The sequence below is a fragment of the Ovis canadensis genome, chromosome 25 (genome assembly GCF_042477335.2).
Source record: "Ovis canadensis isolate MfBH-ARS-UI-01 breed Bighorn chromosome 25, ARS-UI_OviCan_v2, whole genome shotgun sequence".
In the NCBI taxonomy this organism is placed as follows: domain Eukaryota; kingdom Metazoa; phylum Chordata; class Mammalia; order Artiodactyla; family Bovidae; genus Ovis; species Ovis canadensis.
In genome coordinates this window covers 39,233,030-39,260,096 of record NC_091269.1, presented here as the reverse complement: position 1 = coordinate 39,260,096, position 27,067 = coordinate 39,233,030, and positions in this window count along the sequence as shown.

Here is a 27,067-nt window from a genome sequence, read left to right as displayed (position 1 = left end):
ATGAGACTTGAATAAAGAATTAGCATAAAACTCTGTAAAATTGAAAAATGAAATTAATACAGAAAATCAATGAAACCAAAGGCTGATTATTTGAAAAGATCAATGAAATTAATAAGCCTCTTGTGCCACTGGAGAAGGGAATGGCAAACCACTTCAGTATTCTTGCCTTAAAAATCCCATGAACACCGAGGAAACCAGAATTGAAAGAGACACATGTACCCCAATGTTCATCGCAGCACTGTTTATAATAGCCAGGACATGGAAACAACCTAGATGTCCATCAGCAGATGAATGGATAAGAAAGCTGTGGTACATATACACAATGGAGTATTACTCAGCCGTTAAAAAGAATTCATTTGAATCAGTTCTGATGAGATGGATGAAACTGGAGCCGATTATACAGAGTGAAGTAAGCCAGAAAGAAAAACACCAATACAGTATACTAACACATATATATGGAATTTAGGAAGATGGCAATGACGACCCTGTATGCAAGACAGGGAAAGAGACACAGATGTGTATAACGGACTTTTGGACTCAGAGGGAGAGGGAGAGGGTGGGATGATTTGGGAGAATGACATTCTAACATGTATACTATCATGTGAATTGAATCGCCAGTCTATGTCTGACGCAGGATGCAGCATGCTTGGGGCTGGTGCATGGGGATGACCCAGAAAGATGTTCTGGGGAGGGAGGTGGGAGGGGGGTTCATGTTTGGGAATGCATGTAAGAATTAAAGATTTTAAAATTTAAAAAAAATAAAATAAAAATAAAAATAAAAAATGGAAAAAAAAATTAAAAAAAAAAAATCCCATGAACAGTAAAAAGGCAAAATAGTAGGATACTGAATGAGGAACTTCCCAGGTCAGTAAGTGCCAAATATGCTACTGGAGATCAGTGGAGAAATAACTCCAGAAAGAATGAAGGGATGGAGCCAGAGCAAAAACAATACCCAGCTGTGGATGTGACTGGCAATAGAAACAAAGTCTGATGCTGTAAAGGGCAATATTGCATAGGAACTTAGAGTGTCAGGTTCATGAATCAAGGCAAATTGGAAGTGGTCAAACAGGAGATGGCAAGAGTGAACGTCGACATTCTAGGAATCAGAGAACTAAAATGGGCTGGAATGGGTGAATTTAACTCAGATGACCATTATATCTACTACTGCAGGCAGGAATCCCTCAGAAGAAATGGAGTAGCCATCATGGTCAGCAAAAGAGTCTGAAATGCAGTACTTGGATGCAATCTCAAAAACGACAGAATGATCTCTGTTCGCTTCCAAGGCTAACCATTCAATATCTCCATAATCCAAGTCTACGCCCCAACCAGTAATGCTGAAGAAGCTGAACTTGAATGGTTCTATGAAGACCTACAAGACCGTGTAGAATTAACATCCAAAAAAGATGTCCTTTCATTATAGAGGACTGGAATGCAAAAGTAGGAAGTCAGGAAACACCTGGAGTAACAGGCAAATTTGGCTTTGGAAGGTGGAATGAAGCAGGGCAAAGACTAATAGAGTTTTGCCAAGAAAATGCACTGGTCATAGCAAACACATTCTTCCAACAACACAAGAGAAGACTCTACACATGGACATCACCAGATGGTCAACACTGAAATCAGATTGATTACATTCTCTGCAGCCAAAGATGGAGAAGCTCTATACAGTCAGCAGAAACAAGACTGGGAGCTGACTGTGGCTCAGATCATGAACTCCTTATTGCCAAATTCAGACTCAAATTGAAGTAGGGAAAACCACTAGACCATTCAGGTATGACCTAAATCAAATCCCTTATGATTATACAGTAGAAGTGACAAGTAGATTTAAGGGCCTAGATCTGATAGATATAGTGCCTGAAGAACTATGGAATGAGGTTCGTGACATTGTAGAGGAGACAGGGATCAAGACCACCCCCATGGAAAAGAAATGCAAAAAAGCAAAATGGCTGTCTGGGGAGGCCTTACAAATAGCTGTGAAAAGAAGAGAAGTGAAAAGCCAAGGAGAAAAGGAAAGATATAAGCACCTGAATGCAGAGTTCCAAAGAATAGCAAGAAGAGATAAGAAAGCCTTCTTCAGCAATCAATGCAAAGAAATAGAGGAAAAGAACAGAATGGGAAAGACTAGAGATCTCTTCCAGAAAATTAGAGATACCAAGGGAACATTTCATGCAAAGATGGGCTCGATAAAGGACAGAAATGGTATGGACCTAACAGAAGCAGAAGATATTAAGAAGAGATGGCAAGAATACACAGAAGAACTGTACAAAAAGGATCTTCATGACCCAGATAATCATGATGGTGTAATCACTCATCTAGAGCCAGACATCCTGGAATTTGAAGTCAAGTGGGCCTTAGAAAGCATCACTACGAACAAAGCTAGTGGAGGTGATGGAATTCCAGTTGAGCTATTTCAAATCCTGAAAGATGATGATGTGAAAGTGCTTCATTCAATATGCCAGCAAATTTTGAAAACTCAGTAGTGGCCACAGGACTGGAAAGGGTTCATTGGAAAAGTATTCATTGGAATGAATACCAATCCCAAAGAAAGGCAATGCCAAAGAATGCTCAAACTACCGCACAATTGCACTCATCTCACATGCTAGTCAAGTAAAGCTCAAAATTCTCCAAGCCAGGCTTCAATAGTATGTGAACCGTGAACTTCCTGATGTTCAAGCTGGTTTTAGAAAAGGCAGAGGAACCAAAGATCAAATTCCCAACATCCGCTGGATCATGGAAAAAGCAAGAGAGTTAGAGAAAAACATCTATTTCTGCTTTATTGACTATGCCAAAGTCTTTGACTGTGTGGATCACAGTAAACTGTGGAAAATTCTGAGAGAGATAGGAATGCCAGACCACCTGACCTGCCTCTTGAGAAATCTGTATGCAGGTCAAGAAGCAACAGTTAGAACTGGACATGGAACAACAGACTGGTTCTAAATAGGAAAAGGGGTATATCAAGGCTGTATATTGTCACCCTGCTTACTTAACTTATATGCAGAGTACATCATGAGAAACGCTAGGCTAGAAGAGACACAAGCTGGAATCAAGATTGCCGGGAGAAATATCAATAACGTCAGATATGCAGATGACACCACCCTTATGGCAGAAAGTGAAGAGGAACTCAAAAGCCTCTTGATGAAAGTGAAAGTGGAGAGTGAAAATGTTGCCTTAAAGCTCAACATTCAGAAAACAAAGATCATGGCATCTGGTCCCATCACTTCATGGGAAATAGATGGGGAACAGTGGAAACAGTGTGAGACTTTATTTTGGGGGGCTCCAAAATCACTGCAGATGGTGACTGCAGCCATGAAATTAAAAGACACTTACTCCTTGGAAGAAAAGTTATGACCAACCTAGAGAGTACATTCAAAAGCAGAGACATTACTTTGCCGACTAAGGTCCATCTAGTCAAGGCTATGGTTTTTCCTGTGGTCATGTATGGATGTGAGAGTTGGACTGTGAAGAAGGCTGAGTGCCGAAGAATTGATGCTTTTGAACTGTGGTGTTGGAGAAGACTCTTGAGAGTCCCTTGGACTTCAAGGAGATCCAACCAGTCCATTCTGAAGGAGATCAGCCCTGGGATTTCTTTGGAAGGAATGATGCTAAAACTGAATCTCCAGTACTTTGGCCACTTCATGTGAAGAGTTGACTCATTGGAAAAGACTCTGATGCTGGGAGAGATTGGGGGCAGGAGGAGAAGGGGAAGACAGAGGATGAGATGCCTGGATGGCATCACGGACTTGATGGACGTGAGTCTGAGTGAACTCCGTGAGATGGTGTTGGACAGGGAGGCCTGGCGTGCTGTGATTCATGGGGTCGCAAAGAGTCAGACACGACTGAGCAGCTGAACTGAACTGATCTAAGCTAAGAAAAAAGGGAGAGAACACAAATTAGTAATACCAGAAATAAAAGAAGCGGTGTTAGTACAGCTCTATGGGAATTAAAAAGTTAAATGAAGGAATATTATAAAAAAAACCTCTGTGCCCACAAATTTAATAACCTGGGTGAAATCGCCCAATTCCTTGAAATATACAAACCTCCAAAACTCACTTAAGGAGAAATAGAAAGTTTGAATAGACCTGCATCTATTAAACAAATTGAATAAATAAACAATAAACTGTCCAAACAGAATGCACTAACCCCAGATAGGTTCATTGATGAATTCTACCAGATATTTAGGAAATAAATTATGCCAATTCTCTACAATATTTTTTAGAGGATAGCAACAAAAGAAATGCTTCCTGAGTCATCTATGTCGCCAGCATTACACTAACACAAAATCAGACAACAGCTTTTCAAGAAAATTATAGTTGGCATCTTTCATGAACATAACTGCAAAAATACTCAAAAAAAATTTAGCAAATTGAACCCCTAAAAGATAAAAATAATTATGCACCAAAACTAAAAGTATTGATTCTGGTTATATGGGCTATCAACATTTGAAAATTAAAGTAATTCATCACATCAGTTGACTAAAAAAGAAATTCATGATCATTATCAGTAGATGCAGAAAAAGTATTTGACAAAATTCAACATGCATTCATTAGAAAAACTCAGTAAAGTAGGAATAAAGGAGAACTTCCTCAACTTTACAAAGACTATTTATAAAAAACCTATATCTAACATCATGGTTAATGGTTAGAAATTTGAACTTTACTTTTAAGATCAGCTATTAAACAAGGTGATCTCTCTCACCACTGTTTTTAAATATGCTATTAGAAGTCTTTGCTAATATATTATGGATATGCTTTAGGTCACTTCAGTCATGTCTGACTCTGAGACCCTATGGACTGTAGCCCACCAGGCTCCCCTGTCCATGCAATTCTCCAGTCAAGAATACTGGAGTGGATTGTAATGCCGTCTTCCAGGGGATCAAGAAAAAAGAAATAAAATGTATATATATTAAAAAGAAAGAAATGATACTGTTAATAGATGATATGATTAGCTATAGAAAAAAGCTGAAAGAATTGACAAAAAATTACTGAGACCAATAAGCAGGTATAGCAAGGGTGCAGGAAACAAGGTTATAGAAGTAAAAGAAATAGCTATAAAAGCCATCAATTTGTGTTGCAGCTCAATCTCACATTTTGTAGAAAGTGAAATTTGGCTAAGAGTGGTGACTTAACGTGTCTGCAATCACACTGATGCTAGTGGTACACAAAATGCATTTTAACTGCACTGGACTTTCAGGACTTCTCCTAAGTCAATCTCATACAGTAGATAAGATCATGAACTCTGGATTCCAAATGCAGTTCTGAATCTTGGCGTCACCGTATACTTACCTGGGTTACACTGAACAACTAAGTTAAATTCTCTATGTCTGTGCCTTATCTCCTGTAAATTAGAAAAAATAATAATATTTACTTTCTTTTGTGTGAATTCAGTGAGTTAAAGTGCTCAGATCAAGACCTATACTAGGAAATCAACCCTGAATATTCATTGAAAGGACTGATGTTGAAGCTGAAGCTCCAATATTTTGGCCACCTGGTGTCCATTGAGTTGGTGATGCTATCCAACCATCTCATCCTCTGTCATTCCCTTCTTCTCCCGCCTTCAATCTTTCCCAGCACCAGGGTATTTTCCAATGAGTCAGTTCCTCACATCAGTTGACCAAATATTTGAGTTTCAGCTTCAGCAGCAGTCCTTCCAATGAATATTCAGGGTTGATTTCCTTTAGGATGGACTGGTTGGATCTCCTTGCCGTCCAAGGGACTCTCAAGAGTCTTCTTCAACACCACAGTTCAAAGTAATGTCTCTGCTTTCTAACATGCTGCCTAGGTTGTTCATAACTTTTCTTCCAAGGAGTAAGCATCTTTTAATTTCATGGCTGCAATCACCATCTGCAGTGATTTTGAAGTCCCCCCAAATAAAATCTGTTACTGTGTTTCTTCATAGTCAACTCTTATATTCATACATGACCACTGGAAAAACCATAGCCTTGACTAGATGGACCTTTGTTGGCAAAGTAATGTCTGTGCTTTTCAATATGCTATCTAGGTTGCATAATTTTCCTTCCAAGGAGTAAGCATCTTTTGGAGCCCCCAAAAATAAAGTCAGCCACTGTTTCCACATCTATTTCCCGTGAAGTGATGGGACCAGATGCCATGATCTTAGTTTTCTGAATGTTGAGCTTTAAGCCAACTTTTTCACTCTCCTCTTTCACTTTCAACAAGAGGCTTTTTATTTCCTCTTCACTTTCTGCCATAAGGGTGGTGCCATCTGCATATCTGAGGTTATTGATATTTCTCCCGGCAATCTCAATTCCAGCTTGTGCTTCATCCAGTCCAGCATTTCTCATGATGTACTCTGCATATACGTTAAATAAGCAGAGTGACAATATACAGCTGTGATGTATTCGTTTTCCTATTTGGAACCAGTCTGTTGCCCCACGTCCAGTTGTAACTGTTGCTTCTTGATCTGCATACAGATTTCTCAAGAGGCAGGTCAGGTGGCCTGGTATTCCCATCTGTTGAAGAATTTTCCAGTTTGCTCTGATCCACACAGTCAAAGGCTTTGACATAGTCAATAAAGCTGAAGTACATTTTTTTTCTGGAACTCTTGCTCTTTTGATGATCCAACGGATGTTGGCAATTTGATCTCTGATTCCTCTGCCTTTTCTAAATCCAGCTTCAGCATCTGGAAGTTCATGGTTCACATACTGTTGAAGCCTGCCTTGGACAATTTTGAGCCTTACTTTGCTAGTGTGTCAGATGAGTGCACACGAGTTATAAACCATCAATAGACTATTTCTCATGGTGTCCATATGAATCTTGCTGAAAAGATAAAAGTTTTCTAAGTTTTTAGCCTTTAGCACAACACTGCTTCTTGACTCTGTGACTATAACCATCTTCTGGAGATCAGTTGCAAGGGATAAAAAGAGAGAGAAATTGAGAAAATGTATAACTCACCAATATATATGTTGTTTTGTCTTATTTTTCCCCTCCAAAATTCATTTTCTTTCTTTTTCTTTTTTGGGTACATTTCAGAGTCCTCAGGTAGTTGCTTTATATACTTTGTCTAGAGATTTTAGCTGTAATCAACAGCTTTGAACTGTTGTAATCAACTTGTTTGAAGTGTCTTTACTCCATGTAGTCTCAAACCAAGATACCTTTTGGGAGACTCTTCTGACATTTAAGCAGCAGATGTTTTTAACAGCTCAATGGCTTGAGGAAAAGATTATGAAATAATAACAATTGTTAACTTTAAAAAATGCAAAACATGAGAGTTGTGAGTTAAGTTGCATTTGAGGCAAAATGAGGACTGTAGTCTGGGAGACAGCAGCTCAGATAACTCTGAAAAACTGTTCCAAAGAGGCTGGGGGAAAGGTCAACATATATGTGATTTTCATGAAGACGGAATATGTGCAGTCAAGCACATATTTTCCAGAAGTTTTCTACTAGTCTTGTGAGGCTTTTGTTAGTCATGAGCAACACTCATCACCATGAAGGATTTTAATGCTTTTCCAGATATGAGGAGATACAAAAACTGGGCTCATAAAATCAGGTCTTGAAAATAACTGTCTAAAGACTTTCCTTGCCAATTTTACTCAGAGGGCAGTGTCTTAATTCTGCTCTTCTCCCTGAACTCTTTTCAAGGAGTGTAGAAGGTCAGCAGGTGGAACAGCATGTGATTTAATCCTTGTTGAGGCAGATGTGCCAATTTGTAGTTGACACATAATAATGATAATTAGCATATTGAGGCTTTACCATATATCAGCTACATTTTCCTTTATTGTATTTTATTTTCATGCAATCTAATAAAAAACTATATTGTGCCCACTTCACAGCAAAAGAATCAAAGACTCAGAAAACTTAAGCAATGTATCCAAGAACTCATTAGGAAGTATTAATAGAAATGTAATTGAACCACAGGCCTGTAACCTGTAGGACCTATTTACCCTCTACATTACCTATAGTCAACTTCTTGTTCTGCTTTGCAATCGCTTCTAAGGCAGCTCAAGAAAGAGAATGTGGGCTAGGGAAAACTTGTATTTTAATTTTGGCTGTGTGCTTTGGACAAAGTGTTATGTTTTCTAAATTCTACTTCTCTATAAATTGGAGGTAAACTCCTTTATGTATATTTTTCAATGAAAACCAGAGAGCAAACATGTAAAGAACCTGTCTTAATTCATGGAAAAAAGATCAGAACACAATAAGCTCTAGGTACTACTACTTTTATTTTAAAAATGTACATATAAATTCTAGTATACGAAGATTCCCTGCATGCTAAGTCACTTCAGTTGTGTCCAAATCTTTGCAACCCTATGGACCATAGCCCATCAGGCTTATCTGTCAGTGGGATTTTTCAGGCTTGAATACTGGAGTGGTTTGCCATGCCCTCCTCCAGGGGATCTTCCCGACCCAGTATGTAAATATGGCTACTGATGTTTATGGTGAGTCGGTTAATTTTTTAAATTTTGTGATTTAGCCAATATTTACCCTGAGAAAAGATGAAAACTGGCTTTAGAAATCAAAGGTACTATTTTAAAATCATATATAATTTTAATGTTAATATATAACTATTGAAAAGTTAGAGTATCATCTCACTATGTTTTTGGTATAAAAATAGATTTAGGAATGGTGTTTTGGAAACTGAAGAGAAAATAAAAGATAAGGACTGTGATACTGAATATGCTAATAAATAATGTAATATGTAGCCTTTTATAAACTGATCTTGCCATTTCTCCCACTAGAACTTTCCTGTTTGCTGTGAATGTAAATGCATGTTCAGAAATTTACTAATTTAACATTTTAGCAAAGTGGTGGCAAAAACAAAACCAGGTCCCTCTAGTCAGAAAAAAAATGAAAGGCAAAGGAAGAAAGCATTCTAGCTAAATTAAGAATCAGAGATAAAACTTTAGGTAATGCTAAGTTAGGCCTGAGCTGCAAGGGAATTGTATCTTGACCTTTACAAAGATCTGGAAAGGTCAAGTGATCTGGAAGCTAGATCAGTCTCCTGTGGCAGAAATTTCCTGAGGCTTGTCTAGACTTGACCTTACTTACTTTAAGTAATGATGTTTATATACTGACAAATATTTTGATCAGTAAAACTAGCACACTCAAATAAGTACAGTTATCATGTTAAAGATTTCTTTGCTAGCCTAAAGAACCTACTTTTTCCTCAAAATAATTTATTTCTAGAAACATACTGTACTGATTCATAATCAAGGAGAAGTCAGCAAATGGCCCATGTTGACTTATTCAAAAATAAAAATAAAAAAGGAATAATTCCTGGGAAGTTGCTGATATGAGAGAAAACAGTATGTGTTAACTTGAATCACATAGCAATTTATTTGCTTATTCAATTTTCTTTCAACATATTTATTGAGTGCCACAATGTGCCAGAAGGCATGACTAGACCCTGCAAATACAAAGATGAACAATGGAGACCTCGACTAGCTCTCATGGAGAATGGAGTTAAATGAGGTAGACAACAACACAATTATGGAAAGAAATATAATATTTCAACTTTATAAGAAAAGCCCGAGTGTTTCATGGGCACATTAGTAGTAAAAATACTTAGTCTGAGAGGTAAGACAGAACTTTCCTCAGAAAGTAATGCTTTGGCTAAAATTAAAATCAAATGGAAATTTAATTATATGAAGGGGAACAGGGTAGGCAAAGGGAGAAACATTCCAGATATTTCAATGTGGATTCTATTCAGTAACAGATGGCACATTCAAAAGATGTTAACTGAAAACAATTTAAGGCAAGGGTTAAAAGAATCCACAAGGTAATGATGAAGCACAAAGGAAGGAGAATAAATACAAAATCCTTGCCATTTTTTGTTCTGACATGTCAACGTGAATGTGTCGTCCAAAACCAGTGTATTTGGAGCCATGGGAAGAGTCCAGGAAGGAAGTTATAGTTGGTTATTGAACAGGATTATAAGTGATTGAACAGGCTCAGAAAAGAAAAGAAAAAAAAAAAAAAAAAACCTGTGACATGGCAGAGAGGAAAGGGTGAGGATCTTCATACGTCCCTACAATATCCTGCTAGTGAGTACAGGTTGGGTGAAGGAAGGAAAACCAGAACATTAGTCAAATGAAATAACTTGTTCAGAGGGAGACAAGAATGAAAGAACACAGAAAATTCCATTTGATTTGGGGATGCATAAAGCATGCTAAAATGCCTACTTTTTCTCTGTCAGGGATTCTGAAAAGTTTAGGAAGAGGAATATGAAGTGTATACCTTGAAGAAGGATGTGGACCTTTTTTTTTTTTATTTTTTCCCCACAAGGTATTTCTGTATTTAAAGAGTCTATAGAGATATTAAAGAAGCTTTAGAAAGGAAATGAGAGAAAAGGCTCTGTGAAAATTAATTTAGAGAAGCTGAGATTTTAGATTCGATGATTTTATAGTGATTTTTCAATGTTTCTTCATTTAATTAAAGCAAAAATATTATTCTAACTATAAAGTTATTCATTATATATGTTAAAGATGGTGAGGCAAACTTTATTTGGGGAGACTATTATACTAAGGTTAGGGAACCATTGGGATGAACCACTGCAAGGAGATCAAACCAGTCAATCCTAAAGGAAATCAGTGCTGAATATTCATTGGAAAGATTGGTGCTGAAGCTGAAACACCAATACTTTGGTCACCTGAAGCAAAGAACTGACTTATTGGGAAAGACCCTGATGCTGGGAAAGATTGAAGGCAGAAGGAGAAGGGGATGACAGAAGATGAGATGACTGGATGGTATCTCCAACTTGATGGACATGAGTTTGAGTAAGCTCCAGAAGTCGGTGATGGACAGAGAAGCCTGGCATTCTACAGTCTATGGGGTTGCAACGAGTCAGACATGACTGAGTGACTGAACTAAACTGAATTGAGATGGATTTTGCAGAGAGGGCGACAGACTGGGTTCAACTGCAAATACAACAAGAAAAAGTGGGATTTATATTCAAAGAACAGGATGGAGATCAGTAATAAATTTTCTTAGAAGAAATATTAGTGGTAAGGATGGGGTGGGGTGTTTCTGGCTAATAAGATTTTTGTTAAAGACAGGCTAGGACGTTAATCCTAGTGTGTGGTTAAGGATGATACCCAATCAGTTATCAAGGGTGATTAGTTATCAACAATGGAGAATTCTGGCTAATTTGATTTAGCAGGATTTTTGCTAAAATTGAACAGACCATATGAGACATACACAAAAGCTGAAGTGTAGGGCCTTTGAGAAGATATTACAGATGAGTCTGAGCAGAATTTGATCAAGAAGAGAATTTTAGTCATAACTGTAAAGCTATTTCTTAAATGACATAGCACTGTAAGACTTAAAAGAGGATTAAAATAGATCATGGCCTATGCTTGCTTCTGAGAGTGATCAAGGGGTGAAGTTAACTAGGAAACCCATTATGAATCAAGGGAGTAAAAAACCCAAACCTTCACTTAGTAGAGATGAAAGAAGTAACTAGTCCGAATCTCAGGAGGTTATAGGTAATCATCATGAAGAGGATGTGTAAGGAACAAATTCAAAATGTAGTGGAATCAGATTTCTACCAAGAGGCTGTGATGCCTTGATTCTCTCATCCTAAAGCAGTAATTCATTCTCCAGTCAGAAGATGCACTGCATGTAAGTATGTCTCTTATCCATGCTTTATGACTAGTAGCAGTTTTACTGACCTCAGTGTCCAGAAATGAGGACCAGAAATAACATTGTCTGCAGGCACTGTACTGTCATATTTATGATATAAATAGCAAAAGCTTGTTCATGATTCATTATTTGTGAGTGCATCACTACTTTTTTCACTGACATTGAACAGAAAGAAAATCATGATTGATGAGCAAGAGAGAACATTGAAGAAAAAAGATAAAATGTCATAAGGTCAGTTCAGAAGTAACTGAGCAGCTGGCACAGACTTTTTAAACAGTCTTTATTGTGATAAGGGATTGCATTTAATATGAGCATTTTTTCTTAAAATTGTGGATATGGAATTCACTAAAAATAATTGTATATATATGAACAAAATGCTATTTTTATAAGCACACAGTATCTTAATATCTATTATGAGGCTGGGTTCCCACTGAAAATATTTTCATTTCATAGAGTAATAATATACTTATCCTTTGGTCTTACTTAAAAAGCTACATTGAATGGAGATATAGAAAAGCACTGACCTCCAGGTATGATGGAACAGGAAATATATGTAGGGAATGAAATAGATGTATGAAATGCAGATAAAAGTTACCCTTTAAAGAGAAATTCAAGTACCATTGCTCTCTAAATTTGCTGAAATGTATATAGTGGCAAACATACAATCTAGTCTACGAAATATGAACATTTCAGAAAGTTCTTTGGTTTAAACTTATAAAAAGACATACTAGAGTTTACAGAGAGAAAAGCAAAGGAAGGTCTGAGAACCCACAACTGGTTTGCTCTCAGGATTCTTAGAAGTTTATGTTTGTTACATATATAAAACTGCTAAGATTTAATATAAATAGGATAAAACTTGTGTTCTAAAATAGCAATCATATAGTTAATTTCAGGGTTTCTTTTTTCATTTAGGTTAAATGAAATTGTTTAACTTTGCTTTTAAAAAAATAGGAAACTGACCCAGATAATCTGCATAGTAGATATGAAATTCTTTGTAAGTGAGAGAATAATCCAGGAGTCAAGCTGATAATATCCTCTGATTGTTTGTGTCTGTCTCTTTGCAACCTCATGAATGGCAGCCCACCAGGCTTCCCTGTTCTTCACTGTCTCTTGGAATTTTCTCAAACTCATGTCCATTGAGTCAGTGATGCCATCCAACCATCTTACCCTCTGTTGCCCCCTTCTCTTCTTGCCCTCAATCTTTCCTAGCATCAGGGTCTTTTCCAATGAGTCAACTCTTCACATCAGGTGGCCAAAATATTGGAGTTTCAGCTTCAATATCAGTCTTTCCAATGGTTAGAGAATGCTAAAATAAAATCACTATTGTGTTTTATAAAGAGAGACAAATGAACCTAGTTTCAAGGCTCAAATTAAAAACAGTCCAAATTTTAATTTGAAAATTGGAGTAGCAAGGAAGGATTTTTCTTGGCCTGGGTTAGAATGTGAACATATTTACATACATTAAGTTTTTATATGTTTGATTGTTTTATGGAGATAAGTCTGGGAAGTTCGATGTCTTGATTGTATTAACTGCTGTTACTAACTTGAGGAAATAGCTCATCTCCACCACCTCAGATGCATTTGCTTTGCAGAACACTGTAAACATGAAGAAGAGTTCTATTGGTTTTGCCATCCTCATGAAATACAAAGGATTTTGGCAATCTGCAGAGAACCTTCCTCCAGAAACTGCATTGCATTCTTTACCATTCCAGCTGTAATGCTGAGGAAATCATATATCCTGTAAACCCCAGTTAGCCAGGTGTCCTCCCAACAACTGCTAGTAAAGGAATCTTGCCAACATTGTAATGAAGTCTCATGAAGCTGCAGCACTGCTTGTCTTCATCCAGCAGCTCCAGGCCTGCAGAGAAATGGGCTTTCTCGAGCTTAATTAGGCCAACATTTGGCGAGAAATGCCTCAATATGTAGAAACCTCTTCTCCAGAAATGAACAATCAAAGTCTTACTCCTTATACTTTCTGGAATAATCCATCAGAATGAAGTTCCAGTGAAGCTTCTTATCCAATAAGCTTCCATTTTTAGCTGCAGTTCTGAAAACTCATCTTGAGAATTTGAAGAGAATAAACAGAGTTCTTTCATTTCAGAAATAAAAATTTATTCTTGGACTTTGGTAAGTAAAGCAGTGATATTGTAAATAGGTTCATCATAGAGTTGGCAAGAATTATAACCCAATATGTAATTATGGTCCAAGCTTGGCACTTCCTCCAGTATATCTTCTTCATCTTTTTTATATTAGAATACAATTGCTTTATCTTCTTTGTCTTATTTGGTAAATAAACTAAAAAATAAAAGCCTGTGCTTCTGCGTCACTCAGGGTTCTCTAAGTAAAGAGAAATAGGATGTATATATATAGAGATATATACTATAAGGAATTGGCTTCCATAACCATGGAGGCTGACTGCTTCAAAATCTGCAGTAAACACTGATAAGCTCAAGACCCAAAGGAGCATAAGATGCATCTCCAAGCCAAAGTCCAGAAACATGAAGACCCAGGATTCTGAGACTGATCAGGTGAAGCTCAATCACATGTGGAGAACAATCTGTTTTAACCAAAGTTTGTTGGCTTAATATTTACCTCCGCAAGAAACATCTTCCAAGTTGATACATAAAATTAGCTATCATGAGTCCACTGCTTATCAAAATAACACTCATGCACATCTCCTAATATCATAATTACCAAATAAAGACAATAACAAGGACATATGTCCACCTAATATAATATAGCTATTATGTGTCAACTGAAAGTGCACTAATCCTTTCCATAGAAAAGAATACAAAGTCCTAGGTTGTTGTATTGATATATTCTACTTGATATCCAGTAACCTAAATGCATGTATGTGTATGTGAAATTGCTTCAGTCATGTCCGACTCTTAACAACTTTTTGGACTGTAACCTGCCAGGCTTTTCTGTACATGGGATTCTCCAGGCAAGAATGCTGGAGTGACTTGCCATGCCCTCCTCCAGGGAATCTTCTCAACCCAGGGACTGAACATGTGTCTCCTGAGTCTCCCACTCTGCAGGCAGGTTTGTTTGTTTTTGTTTTTTTTCCCACTGCTGAGCTGCCAGAGAACTCCATAACTTAAATACTATGGTGTAAAAATAAAACACTTAAATATTGTAATATAAAGTCAATATATCTATTGTAAGCCAATATGTCTATTGTATATGATAAAGGAGTAAGAGAGGGAAGAAAACAAATGTATTTAGTCTCCATATACAACATACTTTTAGCAAAATAAAAAGGAAATATTCATGACAACTACAGTCTTTATTTGTATAACTAGTTATATGGTCATAGCTACTTCCTTCCACTAACTGTTCTGTATTCCCTTTGCCTTCAGGAAGTACTTAAGCTGGTTGTAGTTCTTTACCTAGTAGAGTGACCCAAATCTTTATTCTTGAAGGGTCTGAGCCATTAGTAGTCCTATCTGAATTGGATTGTTGCAATTTTCTATTGACTTCAATCACAGGCAATGGTAATACTAAGACATGACAGAAGAGCTCTCCTGTATTTCATATATAGTCTTTCTGACCTCTATAGCAGAACACCAGCCCGATTTCACTCTGACAGTCAGAATCAATCACTCCAGCCAGCAGAGTAACTCCCTGTGTGCTGATGCAGAGGCACAAGGAGTCCAACATGGCCAGGTGGCAGTTTTAACTTCCAGTTCAATAAATCATTAATAAGAAGTTTTCCTTCCTTTGAAACTAAGATCTCTAGGGCAAGAACATAGTGATGGGAACAAGAAGCAAATTTTTTTCTAGTGGGTTACTAGAGATAATAATGAATGGTGCCATTCTCATGTCTACGTCTTTATTCCTAGACCCATAAATTCTGGCTATGGGAGGAAACAACACCATATATTGGATGCTAATTCAAAGCATTCACATCCTTCTGGGAAGCTTGCTCCAACTTTGCAAGATATTCCTCCCCGCTGGCTGAGTCTTCAAACGGCCATTCTACTCTTCTACCAAGCTAGCTGCTTTAGGACAGTGATGAACACAGGAAGACCAATGAATCGTATGAGCATAAACTCAATTTTTGCACTTTCTTTAGTGTGAAAAGAGGTCCTTGCTCAGAAGCAATACTGCATAAAACATCTTGATGGTATTATGGCACTGTCTATGTTCAGGGACAGTAGTTTTGTCAGAAGCAGTGTACACATGGGAAGAAAATCCTTATCCAGCATGAGTATCTATTCCAATAAGAACCATCACCACTATTTCCAGATCATGCCGTGGGCTATCAATACTTTTTGAATACTGAAAATAGAGTCATTAGTATCTTTCAATCTAATCAGATTAGAGAGCCAGTTGCAGAACCCAATTTCGAACCAATTCAGAGTCATTCTCTAGAACAAGTCTTGGTACCAACATCAGTATTAGAGTTTTCCAGAGAAACAGAAAAAATTATAAATATATATATATGTATGTATGTATGTATGTATATATAGCTCTTGACTCACACCGTATGGAAGCTGGCATTCAGTTATTATAGCATGGCCCAGAAAACTGGATTGCAGGGTCGATCATCCAGTTCTCATCTTCAGACTGACCAGCTAAAGACACAAGAGACCTGATGGTGCAGATGAAGTCTGAAGACAGAAGCCTAGATGATTCCCTCTTGGTCTGGGACACTATTATTTTTTGTTCTACCCAAGACTTCAGGTAAGTATATGAGGCTCACCCACAATATGAGAGGTGGTCAGTTTTATTCATTGGTTACCAAGTTAAGTGTTCATCTCATCCCCAAATATCCCCCAGCTTGACATATGCAATTATGTGTCACAACATCTACATTTTAAAAGTTATAGAAAAAATTCATAGCTAAAATCATGCCACTTTCTATTGGATTTTTAAATTTGATTCTTTCAACATCTAACACCTGTCTCTTTGATGGCAAAAGGGTCTTTTTACATTCTAAAATAAAAGTATTTTTCTCAGGAACTTATTTATTAGCAAAAAGTACATGATATTACTACTGGTGACTATGTAATAGTTTTATGAGAATTTGTGTGTGTGTGTGTGCATGTGTGTGTGGGGGGGCATGCCTCTGCACAATTAATAGCAATTTAGTAAATTTTTGAGCATGCAAATACAGATACAATAAAACTGACATTTTGTAGATAAAGTTTTCTAATTATACAGGACAATACTTTATTTTTTCTCCTTCAAGGGCACCTCTTTCTCAACTCACTACTTGGAAATTGATATTGTTCAACATCCTGTTGATACCATACATACCCAGGGTTTAACCAACCCTTCATTCTTACATAAATGTCTAAGAGTCTGCTATATTCTGCAACTGAGTACAAGCTGGTCATAAAATGTATCCCCAATGACTAAATAGACCCTTTGCAATAGATTGTGATACAGGAGTAAATCAAATGTTCACACAAATAAATTACAATAGGATCTATAAAAGAAAGGAATATAATGCTTTAAGAGAATATAAAAGAATTATATCTAAGCTGGAAAAATTAAAGATATACTAAGAATGGCAAACCACTTCAATATTCTTTCCTTGAGAACCCCATGAAAAGTATGAAAAGGTAAAATGATAGGATACTGAAAGAGGAACTCCCAAGGTCAGTAGTTGCTCAATATGCTACTGGAGACCAGTGGAGAAATAACACCAGAAAGAATGAAGGGATGGAGCCAAAGCAAAAACAATACCCAGCAGTGGCTGTGGCTGGTGATAGGAACAAGGTCCGATGCTGTAAAGAGCAATATTGCATAGGAACCTGGAATGTCAGGTCCATGAATCAAGGCAAATTGGAAGTGGTCAAACAAGAGATAGCAAGAGTAAACATCGACTTTCTAGGAATCAGCTAACTAAAATGGACTGGAATGGGTGAATTTAACTCAGATGACCATTCTATCTACTACTGCAGGCAGGAATCCCTCAGAAGAAATGGAGTAGCCATCCTGGTCAACAAAAGAGTCTGAAATGCAGTACTTGGATGCAATCTCAAAAATGACAGAATGATCTCTGTTCATCTCCAAGGCAAACCATTCAAATCACAGTTATCCAAGTCTATGCCCCAAACAGTAATGCTGAAGAAGCTGAAGTTGAACAGCTTTATGAAGACCTACAAGACCTTTTAGAACTAACACCCAAAAAAGAAGACCTTTTGATTATAGGGGACTGGAATGCGAAAGTAGGAAGTCAAGAAACACCTGGAGTAACAGGCAAATTAGGCCTTGGAATGCGGAATGAAGCAGGGCAAAGACTAATAGAGTGTTGCCAAGAAAATGCACTGGTCATAGCAAACACCCTCTTCCAACAACACAAAAGAAGTCTCTACACATGGACATCAACAGATGGTCAACACCGAAATCAGTTTGATTATATTCTTTGCGGCCAAAGATGGAGAAGCTCTATACAGTAAAAAAAAAAAAAAAAAAACCAAGACCAGGAGCTGACTGTGGCTCAGATCATGAACTCCTTATTGCCAAATTCAGACTCAAATTGAAGAAAGTAGGGAAAACCACTAGGACATTCAGGTATGACCTAAATCAAATCCCTTATGATTTATACACTGGAAGTGAGAAATAGATTTAAGGGCCTAGATCTGATAGATAGAGTGCCTGATGAACTATGGAATGAGGTTCGTGACATTGTAGAGGAGACAGGGATCAAGATCATCCCCATGGAAAATAAATGCAAAAAAGCAAAATGGCTGTCTGGGGAGGCCTTACAAATAGCTGTGAAAAGAAGAGAGGGGAAAAGCAAAGGAGAAAAGGAAAGATATAAGCTTCTGAAAACAGAGTTCCAGAGAATATCAAGAAGAGATAAGAAAACCTTCTTCAGAGATGAATGCAAAGAAATAGAGGAAAACAACAGAATGGGAAAGACTAGAGATCTCTTCAAGAAAATTATAGATACCAAGGGAATATTTCATGCAAAGATGGTCTCAATAAAGGACAGAAATGGTATGGACCTAACAGAAGCAGAAGATATTAAGAAGAGGTGGCAAGAATACACAGAAGGAATGTACGAAAAAGTCTTCATGACTCAGATAATCATGATGGTGTGATCACTCATCTAGAGCCAGACATCCTGGAATGTGAAGTCAAGTGGGCCTTAGAAAGTATCACTACGGACAAAGCTAGTGGAGGTAATGGAATTCCAGTTGATCTCTTTAAAATCCTGAAAGCTGATGCTGTGAAAGTGCTTCATTCAATATGCCAGCAAATTTGGAAAACTCAGCAGCGGCCACAGGACTGGAAAAGGTCAGTTTTCATTCCAATCCCAAAGAAAGGCAACGCCAAAGAATACTCAAACTACCACAGAATTGCACTCATCTCACACGCTAGTAAAGTAATGCTCAAAATTCTCCAAGCCAGGCTTCATCAATACGTGAACCATGAACTTCTGATGCTCATGCTGGTTTTAGAAAAGGCAGAGGAACCAGAGATCAAATTGCCAGCATCCAATGGAAAAAGCAAGAGAGTTCTAGAAAAACATCTATATCTGCTTTATTGACTGTGCCAAAGCCTTTGACTGTGTGGATCACAATAAACTGGAAAATTCTGAAAGAGATGGGAATACCAGACCATCTGACTGCCTCCTGAGAAATCTATATGCAGGTCAGGAAGCAACAGTTAGAACTGGACATGGAACAACAGACTGGTTCCAAATAGGAAAAGGAGTACGTCAAGGCTGTATATTTTCACCGTGCTTATGTAACTTCTATGCAGAGTACATCATTGAGAAACGCTGGACTGGAAGAAGCACAAGGTGGAATCAAGATTGCCAGGAGAAATATCAATAATGTCAGATATGCAGATGACACCACCCTTATGGCAGAAAGTGAAGAGGAACTAAAAAGCCTCTTGATGAAAGTGAAAGAGGAGAGTGGAAAAGTTGGCTTAAAGCTCAACATTCAGAAAACGAAGATCATGGCATCCAGTCCCATCACTTCATGGGAAAGAGATGGGGAAACAGTGGATACAGTGTCAGACTTTACATTTTTGGGCTTCAAAATCACTGCAGATGGTGACTGCAGCCATGAAATTAAAAGACACTTACTCCTTGGAAGAAAAGTTATGACCAACCTAGCTAGCATATTCAAAAGCAGAGACATTTCTTTACCGACTAAGGTCCGTCTAGTCAAGGCTATGGTTTTTCCAGTGGTCATGTATGGATGTGAGAGTTGGCCTGTGAAGAAGGCTGAGCACCGAAGAATTGATGCTTTTGAACTGTGGTCCTGGAGAACACTATTGAGAGTCCCTTGGACTGCAAGGAGATCCAACCAGTCCATTCTGAAGGAGATCAACCCTGGAATTTCTTTGGAAGGACTGATGCTAAAGCTGAAACTCCAGTACCTTGGCCACCTCATGTGAAGAGTTGCCTCATTGAAAAAGACTCTGATGCTGGGAGGGAATGGGGGCAGGAGGAGAAAGGGACGGCCAAGGATAAGATGGCTGGATGGCATCACTGACTCAATGGACGCGAGTCTGAGTGAACTCCGGGGGTTGGTGATGAACAGGGAGGCCTGGCGTGCTGCAATTCATGGGGCTGCAAAGAGTCAGACACGACTGAGCGACTGAATTGAACTGAACTGAAACAGATGTTTTGTATAAAATAAAATGAAACTGTATCAATAATGTAGAATTAACTTAGATGAAAGCTTAGAGGAATACAGAAGCATATCCCAGCCATAGAATAACATGTGTAATGCCACTCTATCATTCCATGTGTACATACTAAGTCACTTTAGTCATGTTCAACTCTTTGTGACCCTATGAACAATAGCCCTCCAGGCTCCTCTCTGTCCATGGGACTCTCCAGGTAAGACTACTGGAATGGATTTCCATGTCCTTCTTGAGGTGATCCTACTGACACAGGTATCACTTCTGTCTCTTATGTCTCCAGCTTTGGCATGTGGGCTCTTTACCAGTGGCATCACCTGGGAAGCCCACTCTACACTCAGTTCAGTTCAGTTCAGCTGCTCAGTCATGTCTGACTCTTAGCGACTCCATGAATCACAGCACACCAAGCCCCCATGTCCATCACCAACTCCTGGAGTTCACTTAGACTCACGTCCATCAAGTCAGTGATGCCAACCAGACATCTCATCCTCTGTCATCCCCTTCTTCCCCTGCCCCCAATCCCTCCCAGCATCAGAGTCTTTTCCAATGAGTCAACTCTTCACATGAGGTGGCCAAAGTTGGAGTTTCAGCTTTAGCATCATTCCTTCCAAACAAATCCCAGGGTTGATCTCCTTCAGAATAGACTGATTGGATCTCCTTGCAGTCCAAGGGACTCTCGAGAGTCTTTTTCAACACCACCGTTCAAAAGCATCAATTCTTTGGTGCTCAGCTTTCTTCACAGGCCAACTCTCACATCCATACATGTCTACTGGAAAAACCATAGCCTTGACTAGACAGACCTTTGTTGGCAAAGTAGTGTCTCTGCTTTTCAATTTGCTATCTAGGTTGGTCATAATTTTTCTTCCAAGGAGTAAGCATCTTTTAATTTCATGGCGGAACACCATCTGCAATGATTTTGAAGCCCCCCAAAATAAAGTCTCACATGGTTTCCACTGTTTCCCCATCTATTTCCCATGAAGTGATGGTAGCAGATGCCATGATCTTCGTTTTCTGAATATTTAGCTTTAAGTCAACTTTTCCACTCTCCTCTTTCACTTCCATCAAGAGGCTTTTTAGTTCCTCTTCACTTTCTGCCATAAGGGTGGTGTCATCTGCATATCTGACGTTATTGATATTTCTCCTGGCAATCTTGATTCCAGCTTGTGCTTCTTCCAGCTCAGCGTTTCTCTTGATGTACTCTGCATACAAGTTAAATAAGCAGGGTGACAATATACAGCCTTGACGTACTCCTTTTCCTATTTGGAACCAGTCTGTTGTTCCATGTCCAGATCTAACTGTTGCTTCCTGACCTGCATAGAGGTTTCTCAAGAGGCAGGTCAGTTGGTCTGGTATTCCCATCTCTTTCAGAATTTTCCAGTTTATTGTGATCCACACGGTCATAGGCTTTGGCATAGTCAATAAAGCAGAAGTAGATGTTTTTCTGGAACTCTCTTGCTTTTTCCATCATACAGCAGATGTTGGCAATTTGATCTCTGGTTCCTCTGCCTTTTCTAAAACCAGCTGGAACATCAGGAAGTTCACGGCTCACGTATTGCTGAAGCCTGGCTTGGAGGATTTTGAGCATTACTTTACTAGTGTGTGAGATGAGTGCAATTGTGTGGTAGTTTGAGCATTCTTTGGCATTGCCATCCCTAAGGATTAGAATGAAAACTGATCTTTTCCTGTCCTTTGGCCACTGCTGAGTTTTCCAAATTTGCTGGCATATTTGAATGCAGCACTTTCACAGCATCATCTTTCAGGATTTTAAAGAGATCAACTGGAATTCCATCAGCTCCACTAGCTTTGTTCATAGTTGTTTTCTAAGGCCCACTTGACTTCACATTCCAGAATGTCTGGCTCTAGGTGAGTGATCACACCATCATGATTATCTTGGTCTTGAAGATCTTTCTTGTACATTCCTTCTGTGTATTCTTGCCACCTCTTCTTAATATCTTCTGCTTCTGTTAGGTCCATACCATTTCTGTCCTTTATCGAGCCCATCCTTGCATGAAATGTTCCCTTGGTATCTCTAATTTTCTTGAAGAGATCTCTAGTCTTTCCCATTCTTTTCTTTCCCCCTATTTCTTTGCATCGATTACTGAGGAAGGCTTTCTTATCTCTCCTTGCTCTTCTTTGGAACTCTGCATTCAGAAGCTTATATCTTTCCTTTTCTCCTTTGCTTTTTGCTTTTATTCTTTTCATAGCTATTTGTAAGGCCTCCTCAGACAGCCATTTTGCTTTTTTCCATTTATTTTCCATGGGGATGGTCTTGATCCCTGTCTCCTCTACAATGTCACGAACCTCATTCCATAGTTCATCAGGCACTCTATCTATCAGATCTAGGCCCTTAAATCTATTTCTTACTTCCACTGTATAATCATAAGTGATTTGATCTAAGGCATACCTGAATGTCCTAGCGGTTTTCCCTACTCTCTTCAATTTGAGTCTGAATTTGGCAATAAGGAGTTCATGGTCTGAGCCACATTCAGTGCCTGGTCTTGTTTTTGTTGACTCTATAGAGTTTCTCCATCTTTGGCCGCAAAGAATATAATCAATCTGATTTTGGTGTTGACCATCTGGTGACGTCCATGTGTACAGTCTTCTCTAATGTTGTTGGAAGAGGGTGTTTGCTATGACCAGTGCGTTTTCTTGGGAAAACTCTCTTAGTCTTTACCCTGCTTCATTCGGTATTCCATGGCCATATTTGCCTGTTACTCCAGGTTTTTCTTGACTTCCTACTTTTGCATTCCAGTCTCCTAGAATGAAAAGGACTTCTTTTTTGGGTGTTAGTTCTAAAAGGTCTTGTAGGTCTTCATAAAACCGTTCAACTTCAGCTTCTTCACCGTTAATGGTTGAGGCATAGACTTGGATTACTGTGATATTGAACAGTTTGCCTTGGAAACAGAGATCATTCTGTCATTTTTGAGACTGCATCCAAGTACTGCATTTCAGACTCTTTTGTTGACCAGGATGGCTACTCCATTTCTTCTGAGGGATTCCTGCCTGCAGTAGTAGATAGAATGGTCATCTGAGTTAAATTCACCCATTCCAGTCCATTTTAGTTAGCTGATTCCTAGAATGTTGATGTTCACCCTTGCCATCTCTTGTTTGACCACTTCCAATTTGCCTTGATTCAGGGACCTGACATTCCAGGTTCCTATGCAATATTGCTCTTTACAGCATCAGACCTTGCTTCTATCACCAGTCACAGCCACTGCTGGGTATTGTTTTTGCTTTGGCTCCATCCCTGCATTCTTTCTGGTGTTATTTCTCCACTGATCTCCAGTAGCATATTGAGCAACTATTGACCTGGGGAATTCCTCTTTCAGTATCCTATCATTTTGCCTTTTCATACTGTTCATGTGGTTCTCAAGGCAAGAATACTGAAGTGGTTTGCCATTCCCTTTTCCAGTGGACCACATTCTGTCAGACCTCTTCACCATGACCTGCCCACCTTGGGTGTCCCCACGGGCATGGCTTAGTTTCACTGAGCTAGGCTGTGGTCCTAGTGTGATTAGATTGACTAGTTTTCTGTGATTATATTTTCAGTGTGTCTGCTGTCTGATGCCCTATTGCTACACTTACCGTCTTACTTGGGTTTCCCTTACCTTGGACGTGGAATATTTCTTCACAGCTGCTCCAGCAAAGCGCAGCCGCTGCTCATTACCTTGGATGAGGGGTATTTCCTCACCGCCGCCCCTCCTGACCTTAAACATGGAATAACTCCTCTAGGCCCTCCTGCGCTCACACAGCCACCACTCCTTGGATGTGGGGTTGCTCCTCCAGGCCACCACCCCTGGCCTTGGTCCCGGGGTGGCTCCTCTCAGCCATGCTATGTGCGCCAGTCTCGGCCGCCCGCAGCCACCCACGCTCTGTGCGCCAGTCTGTGTTATATTTTTAATTTTACAATTATTATTATTATCCTTACTATATTTCTACTACTACTGTCATTCCTACTGCTACTATTACTACTACTAGCCATAGGCTCTTAATTTCTGATTTAAACTAACCCATATCATAATCTTGAGCATTTCCAGCCTCCTAGGTGGTAGGTACTTCTATCTGGAGGAAATCACCCCAGCATAGACAGGCCTAGTTTAGCCTTCCACAAGGAATTTTTAAAGAAGCATAATTTATTATGTTATTTAATTGTTATAGAAGGGAGATAATCTGAGGAATTCTTGAGATGGTGTATAGATGCAGTTGTGACTTTTAATAATATGATATCTCTCATGCCAGTTTCATGGCAGGGGCACTAACATTCTGATGTGTCCCAAGTTAATACTTCTTGGGTATTTGCTTTTTTTTTTTAACTGCATAGTTGTGTGGGGCAGTAAACAGAATATGGATTTTGGAGTCAGAGTTATTTGAAAAGTTTAACTTTGGCTAAGATATTTAACCTCTCTGAGCCTCAGTTTCTTTGTATAAAATGGGCATTGGACTATCTGCTTCAAGGGAAACATTTAAAAAGCAAAGTAGTAACTGATAAATAGCATAGAGCAACACCTACATTGCACACAGTTGGCACATGAAAGTGAAAGTGAAAGTGAAGTCACCCAGTCGTGTCCAGCTCTTTGTGACCCCGTGGACTGTAGCCCACCAGGCTTCTCCGTCCATGGTATTCTCCAGGCAAGAACACTGGAGTGGGTTGCCATTTCCTTCTCCAGGGGATCTTCCTGACCCAGGGATCGAACCAGGTCTTCCACACTGCGGGCAGACGCTTTAACCTCCGAGCCACCAGGGAACCCTTCACTTATCCAACTTTTTCACTATTGAAATAAACTACACTGATCTTTCAAAGAAGAGTTCATGTATTATCTTTGTAGTTGCTTCAAATGTTTACTCTCTAGTACAATATAAATCTTTCTTTTAATATCGTTTATATTATGTTACTGGGACTTCCCTGGTGGCTTTGTAATAAAGAACCTGCCTACAAAAGCAGGAGATAAGGGTTCAGTTGACTAAAATCTACATGTTAACACAATGAAGCTCTGATATCCATGTTTTAACTTACCTTTCAATCTTTTAATTAATCTCAATAATTTCTAAGCTCCTTCTTGCATTCCAAAACTTTTGTTTAAAACTGTGCCTTTTACTATATCCTCTTTTCCACTCTCCAAGATTTCCAATGATCCTTCAGTTCAGTTCAGTTCAGTTCAGTCGCTCAGTCGCTCAGTCGTGTCCGACTCTTAGCGACCCCATGAATTGCAGCAAGCCGTGCCTCCCTGTCCATCACCAACTCCCGAAGTTCATTCAGACTCACGTCCATAGAGTCAGTGACATCATCCAGCCATCTCTTCCTCTGTTGTCCCCTTCTCCACCTGCCCCAAATCCCTCCCAGCATCAGAGTCTTTTCCAGTGAGTCAACTCTTCGCATGAGGTGGCCAAAGTACTGAAGTTTCAGCTTTAGCATCATTCCTTCCAAACAAATCCCAAGGCTGATCTCCTTCAGAATGGATTGGTTGGATCTCTTTGCAGTCCAAGGGACTCTCAAGAGTCTTCTCCAACACCACAGTTCTAAAGCATCAATTATTCGGTGCTCAGCCTTCTTCACAGTCCAGCTCTCACATCCATACATGATTCCAGACATTTAAACCTTTGGGCGCTTTCCTGGCACGTTGAATCTGGGCTGGTCCTGTGGTTCATTTGATGCAGAATGATATAGAAGCTATGCTGTGTAACCCTGGTGTCTCAGTTTTAAGAGATCTGAGCTTCTGCTTTGGCCAGTTGGAACACACTTTCTTGAAACTCAGTCATCATATTATGTAGGGAATCCAAGTGGTTATGTGAAAAGACACCCATGAAGGTAACTGAGCCTCAGCTGACCTCCCAGCTGTTAACCACCACCAACTGGCAGATTTGTGAGTAACAGCAGCCTTCCCAGCACCAGTTAACCCCAGAATTGTGAGAAGAAATAATTGTATTAGACCACTAAATTTGGACATTGTCATATAGCAATAAATCATCAAAACACTGAACTGTGCAGTGATCATAATGGTTGTTCATAACAGTCTTTCAAAAACAGAATGACAAGAACAGTAGCAGCCATACAATCTGATTATCTATCTGAGGTTTTATTTACTATTAAGTGGCCATTTAGTCTCTGCTTAAACTGCAAATATGTCAGTAATCTCACCACTTGTTAAAACAGTTGATTTAATTTTTAGATAATGTTATTTGAGTACTTATTTTCATTTGCAATAATTTCTTTCCTGTCTTTACCATCCATTAGTTCTGTCTCTATCTCTATGATCTTCTATCATAAACTTTATAATGCCCTTCACAAAACACATTAGATCTTCAATATCTAGTGGTTTGACTAGTAGATCCTCTCAACCTCAAGTTTCAAACCTCAGAATATGCTTTAGTTAATATACCTCTTGGGAAAAAAATAATAACAGTTCTCTGGAGGAGCCTATCGAGTGCTGGATCTCTTATTTAGAGTTATTAAGTGCCTTTGTATGGCACTTTTTACTTTCCAAAATGTTCCCACGTGTAAACTCACGTGATTCTAATGTCCCTAAAGTAGGGTTGAGTAGTTCTTCCTATTCTTTAATGAAAGATAAACTTAGACTAAGAAAAATTAAGAAACATTACCAGACTATTAAAACTTTCTGAGTCTCAGTCTAGAGTTTTGTTTTGACTTTCTTTCCCATCTCTGTTCCCTCAAGTGTAAAGACATGGTGGTGAATAGATACTCTTCCTCAAGTGTACCCTCATGAAGAAATTATTATATTTCCTATAAGTGACAGGTGAAAGGTTGACTAAAGCCATCACACTATACGATTTGTTCAGCCTTACTGAAGGTGAAATTAATACTATGTATATCCCAGAATCTTTAGTCATCTGTCTCCTCAGGC